Raw genomic sequence first — 7,197 nt, forward strand, 5'->3', positions numbered from 1 at the left:
AGTGGGTTACTGTGAGGTATAATACAGACGGACTCCTCCATCTATTGCACAGTGTCCATCGTCCTCAGCATCACAGCTCATTACAATCAGTGTGTGTCTCCGATCCCTCCCAGAGCGCGCTGATGTCCACAGCCCTCACCAGTGGCGTAACTAGGGTATTTGGAGCCCAGGGAAAATTTGAAAAGGACCCCCCCCCCTGATGTGTGCGCGTGGCGAAAAAATGGGCGTGGTCACTTAAAAATGGGGCGTTGACATCCATATGCACCTTAACCCCAGTAGTACCCCTTATACAGTACCCCCAGTATGGAGTTGTGGTCCCTCTTATGCAGGCCCATAGTAGTGCCCCTTATACAGTATCCCCAGTAGTGGTCCCCCCAAATGCAGTGCCCCATGTAGTGTTCCCCCTTATGCAGTGCCCCCAGTAGCAGTCCCCACAATGCAGTGTGCCCAGTAGCAGTATCCCCTGATGCAGTGCCCTTTATATAGTGCCCCCAGCAGTAGTCCCCCCCCCATGCAGTTTTCCCAGTAGTGGTCCCCTTATGCAGGCACCCAGTAGTGATCCCCCCTATCCAGTGCCCCCTGTAGTGGCCCTTCCTATTATTGCCCCCAGTAGTGGTCCCCCGAGTGCAGTGCCTCTACTAGTAGGCCCCTTTTATTATGCCCCCAGTGGTAGTTCCCCCCCAAGTAGTAGTCCCCAGTAGAGGTTCCCCCTCCCGATTAAGTGCCCCCAGTAGTAGCCCCCCCCCAGCATAGGTCCTCCCAATAATGGTGCCCACCCCCCAGTAGAGGTCCTCGGTAGTAGCCACCCCCCTCCCCCGTTCTGCAGATAGGTTGAAAAAAAAAAAAATATGTGTGTGTATATATATATATATATATATATATATATATATATAAAAACATACTTACCTGCTGCTCCGGTCCGCGCCGCCACTCCCGCCACCGCTCGCCAGTCCTCCCGGGCTGGCGCGCTCAGCATTATGGGATAGACGTCATGACGTCAGTCCCATTACCCACTGCAGGAGCCGGAAGGAAGCCCGGCTCTTGCAGTGGGTGCTGCAGCAGTCAATGAGAGTCTATCTGACTCTCATTGGCTGCTGTTTAACACACGCATCGCTGCCAGCGCTGGCGGCGATGCGTGTGTTATGCACAGCCTGAGCCCGCCTCCTGGCGCTATTGGGCAAGCGCTCAGGGAGAGGGAACGGGCTCAGGCGTGCAGCACAGGACCGGCGCTGGAAGCCTAGCGCCGGTCCTGTGTAAATGTGTAGCGCCGACCGCAATCACTGCGGTCGGCGCTACACTTGTGGCTAACTAGGGCGGGCCGGACCGTGGCCGGCGGCGCCCCCCCCCCCCGCGCCGCCGATCCCACGGCTCCCAGGGCACGCGCCCTGCCCGACCCCCCCTAGTTATGCCACTGGCCCTCACTTACACTATGAGCGCGGAACAGCGCCGTAATCACTGTGCTGCATGATGCTACAATCCCTGTGCATCGATATTAGCTAATAATCTAAGGTGCGTATACACTAATAACATGGCTCAGTAGACATACCTGTACCGGTCAGTAATATGTTCCTGCCTCGCTGCTTCTGCAGTCACCCAGCTCCATCTCAGAGCGAAGAGAGACCGACTCTGCTTGTACCATTGTGTCTCTATGGATGTTTTATATCTTTGTTTGTTGAGATCAAAAATAAAAAAAAGTTAAATGCCATCGTATGCTCCAGTTATTAATAACAGTCCTTCATCACTGTGCTAATGTATCAGTCAGGGGTGTAGCCAGAACTTTGTGGGTCCCAGAGCAACATTTTAAAGAGTCCCCCACCCCCCACCTAGGACTGTCTTAACAGCATTGCAGACCCGGGGTAAAGCAATGCACTGGGGCCCCTACCCACCCTGCACTGGGGCCCCTACCCACCCATTCACGGGAATACTCATATAAACAGTCTATAAAATTAAACCTTTAGATTTATTGGTACTTTCAACAAAATCAATGTTTAAACATAATAAAACATGATGTAAAGTGAGGATAACAGATTCCTCATCCTCTTCCCTTCTCCAGCTCGCAGTGCAGTCCAAAGTAACCAATCAGCGTCTACTTGTCATTTCATAGACTGTGCTAGATAAATGATAGAAGCTGATTGGTTGATTTGGGCAACTTCTCCACTTTATCACTATCCAAGGCTTGATAAACCTCCCCCTACATCCCACTGACACGGCAGCCCCACGGATCCAGTGCCTTCAGGTCTGAGAGGACTGCACTTTCCAGTGTGTACAAAGTCAGGGGCAAAGGTGGTGGGACAGACCAGCGTCTACCTGAGAGGGAGAGATTCATTTTAGTACACTGTAACTTTCTAGGACAGTCTTAATGTCGGAGCACAGTCCCTGCCCCTCAGCTCATTTCTCAAAGGCTATAATTAAGGAGGAGAATACTCTGACAGTGCTGGGCTCACTGATTATCTCAGCTGTGCCTGTGAGGGGGACACGAGAGGGCAGGGACTGGATCATATCAGTGTGGAGCTTTACTAAGAGGGATAGACAGTGACCATCACCCCCAGCCTACACTATAGGTACACTCATTGCACCAGTGACATCACTAAAAATGTAGCATATCCAGTCACTATTAACCCGTGACATCACTGAGAATGCAGCCTATCCAGGCACTAGGAGCCAGTGACATCACTGAGAATACAGCCTATCTAGTCACTAGGAGCCAGTGACATAACTGAGAACGCAGCCTGTCCAGTCACTAGGAGCCAGTGACATCACTGAGAGTGCAGCCTATCCAGTCAGTAGGAGCCAGTGATATCACTGAGAATGCAGCCTATCCATTCACTAGGAGCCAGTGACATCACTGAGAACGCAGCCTATCCAGTCACTAGGAGACAGTGATATCACTGAGAGTGCAGCCTATCCAGTCACTAGGAGACAGTGACATCACTGAGAGTGCAGCCTATCCTGTCACTAGGAGCCAGTGACATCACTGAGAACGCAGCCTGTCCAGTCACTAGGAACCAGTGACATCACTGAGAGTGCAGCCTATCCAGTCAGTAGGAGCCAGTGATATCACTGAGAATGCAGCCTATCCATTCACTAGGAGCCAGTGACATCACTGAGAACGCAGCCTATCCAGTCACTAGGAGACAGTGACAACACTGAGAATACAGCCTATCCAGTCACTAGGAGCCAGAGATATCACTGAGAATGCAGCTTATCCAGTCACTAGGAACCAGTGACATCACTGAGAATGCAGTCTATCCAGTCACTAGAAACCAGTGACATCACTGAGAGTGCAGCCTATCCAGTCACTAGGAGCCAGTGACATCACTGAGAGTGCAGCCTATCCAGTCACTAGGAACCAGTGACATCACTGAGAGTGCAGCCTATCCAGTCACTAGGAGCCAGTGACATCACTGAGAGTGCAGCCTATCCAGTCACTAGGAGCCAGTGACATCACTGAGAGTGCAGCCTATCCAGTCACTAGGAGCCAGTGACATCACTAAGAGTGCAGCCTATCCAGTCACTAGGAGCCAGTGACATAACTGAGAATGCAGCTTATCCAGCCACTAGGAACCAGTGACATCACTGAGAATGCAGCCTATCCAGGCACTAGGAGCCAGTGACATCACTGAGAGTGCAGCCTTTCCAGTCACTAGGAGCCAGTGACATCACTAAGAATGCAGCCTATCCAGTCACTAGGAGCCAGTGACATCACTAAGAATGCACAGCTTATCCAGTCACTAGGAGCCAGTGACATCACTGAGAGTGCAGCTTATCCAGTCACTAGGAGCCAGTGACATCACTGAGAGTGCAGCTTATCCAGTCACTAGGAGTCAGTGACATCACTGAGAATGCAGCCTATCCAGTCACTAGGAGCCAGTGACATCACTGAGAATACAGCCTATCTAGTCACTTAGGAACCAGTGACAACACTGAGAGTGCAGCCTATCCAGTCACTAGGAGACAGTGACATCACTGAGAGTGCAGCCTATCCTGTCACTAGGAGCCAGTGACATCACTGAGAACGCAGCCTGTCCAGTCACTAGGAGCCAGTGACATAACTGAGAATGCAGCTTATCCAGTCACTAGGAACCAGTGACATCACTGAGAGTGCAGCCTATCCAGTCAGTAGGAGCCAGTGATATCACTGAGAATGCAGCCTATCCATTCACTAGGAGCCAGTGACATCACTGAGAACGCGGCCTATCCAGTCACTAGGAGACAGTGACAACACTGAGAATACAGCCTATCCAGTCACTAGGAGCCAGAGATATCACTGAGAATGCAGCTTATCCAGTCACTAGGAACCAGTGACATCACTGAGAATGCAGTCTATCCAGTCACTAGAAACCAGTGACATCACTGAGAGTGCAGCCTATCCAGTCACTAGGAGCCAGTGACATCACTGAGAGTGCAGCCTATCCAGTCACTAGGAACCAGTGACATCACTGAGAGTGCAGCCTATCCAGTCACTAGGAGCCAGTGACATAACTGAGAATGCAGCTTATCAAGCCACTAGGAACCAGTGACATCACTGAGAATGCAGCCTATCCAGTCACTAGGAACCAGTGACATCACTGACAGTGCAGCATATCCAGTCACTAGGAACCAGTGATATCACAGAGAGTGCAGCCTATCCAGTCACTAGGAGTCAGTGACATCACTGAGAATGCAGCTTATCCAGTCACTAGGGGCCAGTGACATCACTGAGAGTGCAGCCTATCCAGTCACTAGGAACCAGTGATATCACTGAGAGTGCAGCCTATCCAGTCACTAGGAACCAGTGATATCACTGAGAGTGCAGCCTATACAGTCACTAGGAATCAGAAGATATCACTGAGAATACAGCCTATCCAGTCACTAGGAGTCAGTGACATCACTGAGAATGCAGCCTATCCTGTCACTAGGAGCCAGTGACATCACTGAGAACGCAGCCTATCCTGTCACTAGGTGTCAGTGACATCACTGAGAGTGCAACTTATCCAGTCACTAGGAACCAGTGACATCACTGAGAGAGCAGACTATCCAGGAGCCAGTGACATCACTGAGATAGGAGACTATCCCGTCACTAGGAGCCAGTGATATCACTGAGAATGCAGCCTATCCAGTCGCTAGTAACCAGTGACATCACTGAGAGTGCAGCCCATCCAGTCGCTAGGAGCCAGTGACATCACTGAGAATGCAGCTTATCCAGCCACTAGGAGCCAGTGACATCACTGAGAGTGCAGCTTATCCAGCCACTAGGAGCCAGTGACATCACTGAGAATGCAGCCTATCCAGTCACTAGGAATCAGTGATATCACTGAGAGTGCAGCCTATCCAGTCACTAGGAAGCAGTGACATAACTGAGAATGCAGCTTATCCAGTCACTAGGAACCAGTGACATCACTGAGAGTGCAGCCTATCCAGTCACTAGGAGCCAGTGACATCACTGAGAGTGCAGCCTATCCAGTCACTAGGAACCAGTGACATCACTGAGAGTGCAGCCTATCCAGTCACTAGGAACCAGTGACATCACTGAGCATGCAGCCTATCCAGTCACTAGGAACCAGTGACATCACTGATAATGCAGCCTATCCAGTCACTAGGAGCCAGTGACATCACTGAGAGTGCAGCCTATCCAGTCACTAGGAGCCAGTAACATCACTGATAATGCAGCCTATCCAGTCACTAGGACCCAGTGACATCACTGAGAGTGCAGCCTATCCAGTCACTAGGAATCAGTGACATCACTGAGAATGCAGCCTATACAGTCACTAGGAATCAGTGATATCACTGAGAGTACAGCCTATCCAGTCACTAGGAACCAGTGACATCACTGACAGTGCAGCATATCCAGTCACTAGGAACCAGTGATATCACTGAGAGTGCAGCCTATCCAGTCACTAGGAGTCAGTGACATCACTGAGAATGCAGCTTATCCAGTCACTAGGGGCCAGTGACATCACTGAGAGTGCAGCCTATCCAGTCACTAGGAACCAGTGATATCACTGAGAGTGCAGCCTATCCAGTCACTAGGAACCAGTGATATCACTGAGAGTGCAGCCTATACAGTCACTAGGAATCAGAAGATATCACTGAGAATACAGCCTATCCAGTCACTAGGAGTCAGTGACATCACTGAGAATGCAGCCTATCCTGTCACTAGGAGCCAGTGACATCACTGAGAACGCAGCCTATCCTGTCACTAGGTGTCAGTGACATCACTGAGAGTGCAACTTATCCAGTCACTAGGAACCAGTGACATCACTGAGAGAGCAGACTATCCAGGAGCCAGTGACATCACTGAGATAGGAGACTATCCCGTCACTAGGGGCCAGTGACATCACTGAGAGTGCAGCCTATCCAGTCACTAGGAACCAGTGATATCACTGAGAGTGCAGCCTATCCAGTCACTAGGAACCAGTGACATCACTGACAGTGCAGCCTATCCAGTCACTAGGAACCAGTGATATCACTGAGAATGCAGCCTATCCAGTCGCTAGTAACCAGTGACATCACTGAGAGTGCAGCGCATCCAGTCGCTAGGAGCCAGTGACATCACTGAGAATGCAGCTTATCCAGCCACTAGGAGCCAGTGACATCACTGACAGTGCAGCCTATCCAGTCACTAGGAACCAGTGATATCACTGAGAATGCAGCCTATCCAGTCGCTAGTAACCAGTGACATCACTGAGAGTGCAGCGCATCCAGTCGCTAGGAGCCAGTGACATCACTGAGAATGCAGCTTATCCAGCCACTAGGAGCCAGTGACATCACTGAGAATGCAGCCTATCCAGTCACTAGGAATCAGTGATATCACTGAGAGTGCAGCCTATCCAGTCACTAGGAAGCAGTGACATCACTGAGAATGTAGCCTATCCAGTCACTAGGAGCCAGTGACATCTTTATATATAAAATAGATTGTGATGAATTTTAATATTAAAAATAAAATCCATAAAGAAAGGGACAACTAATGTCTGTTTGGTGTGATGGGTCGGGGTCTGCAACATTACTGCAGCCACAAATATTAATTCAGAACTGAAATTGTATTGGGATTTAGTTTCATCCCAATGAACTCTGGGCCTGATTCAGACCCGCTCGCGAGCGGGTCGATGTTTGGCCACTGCGCATGCGCACGCCGGAGCCGGCTCCGACGTTTCGCATGCGCGAGACCCGGCTAGCGACTGGGGGATCCGTCACTACGGGTCTCGCAGCAAAGCGGGG

Source organism: Taudactylus pleione, unplaced genomic scaffold (genome assembly GCF_031769625.1).
Source record: "Taudactylus pleione unplaced genomic scaffold, aTauple2 ptg000696l, whole genome shotgun sequence".
Classification (NCBI taxonomy): domain Eukaryota; kingdom Metazoa; phylum Chordata; class Amphibia; order Anura; family Myobatrachidae; genus Taudactylus; species Taudactylus pleione.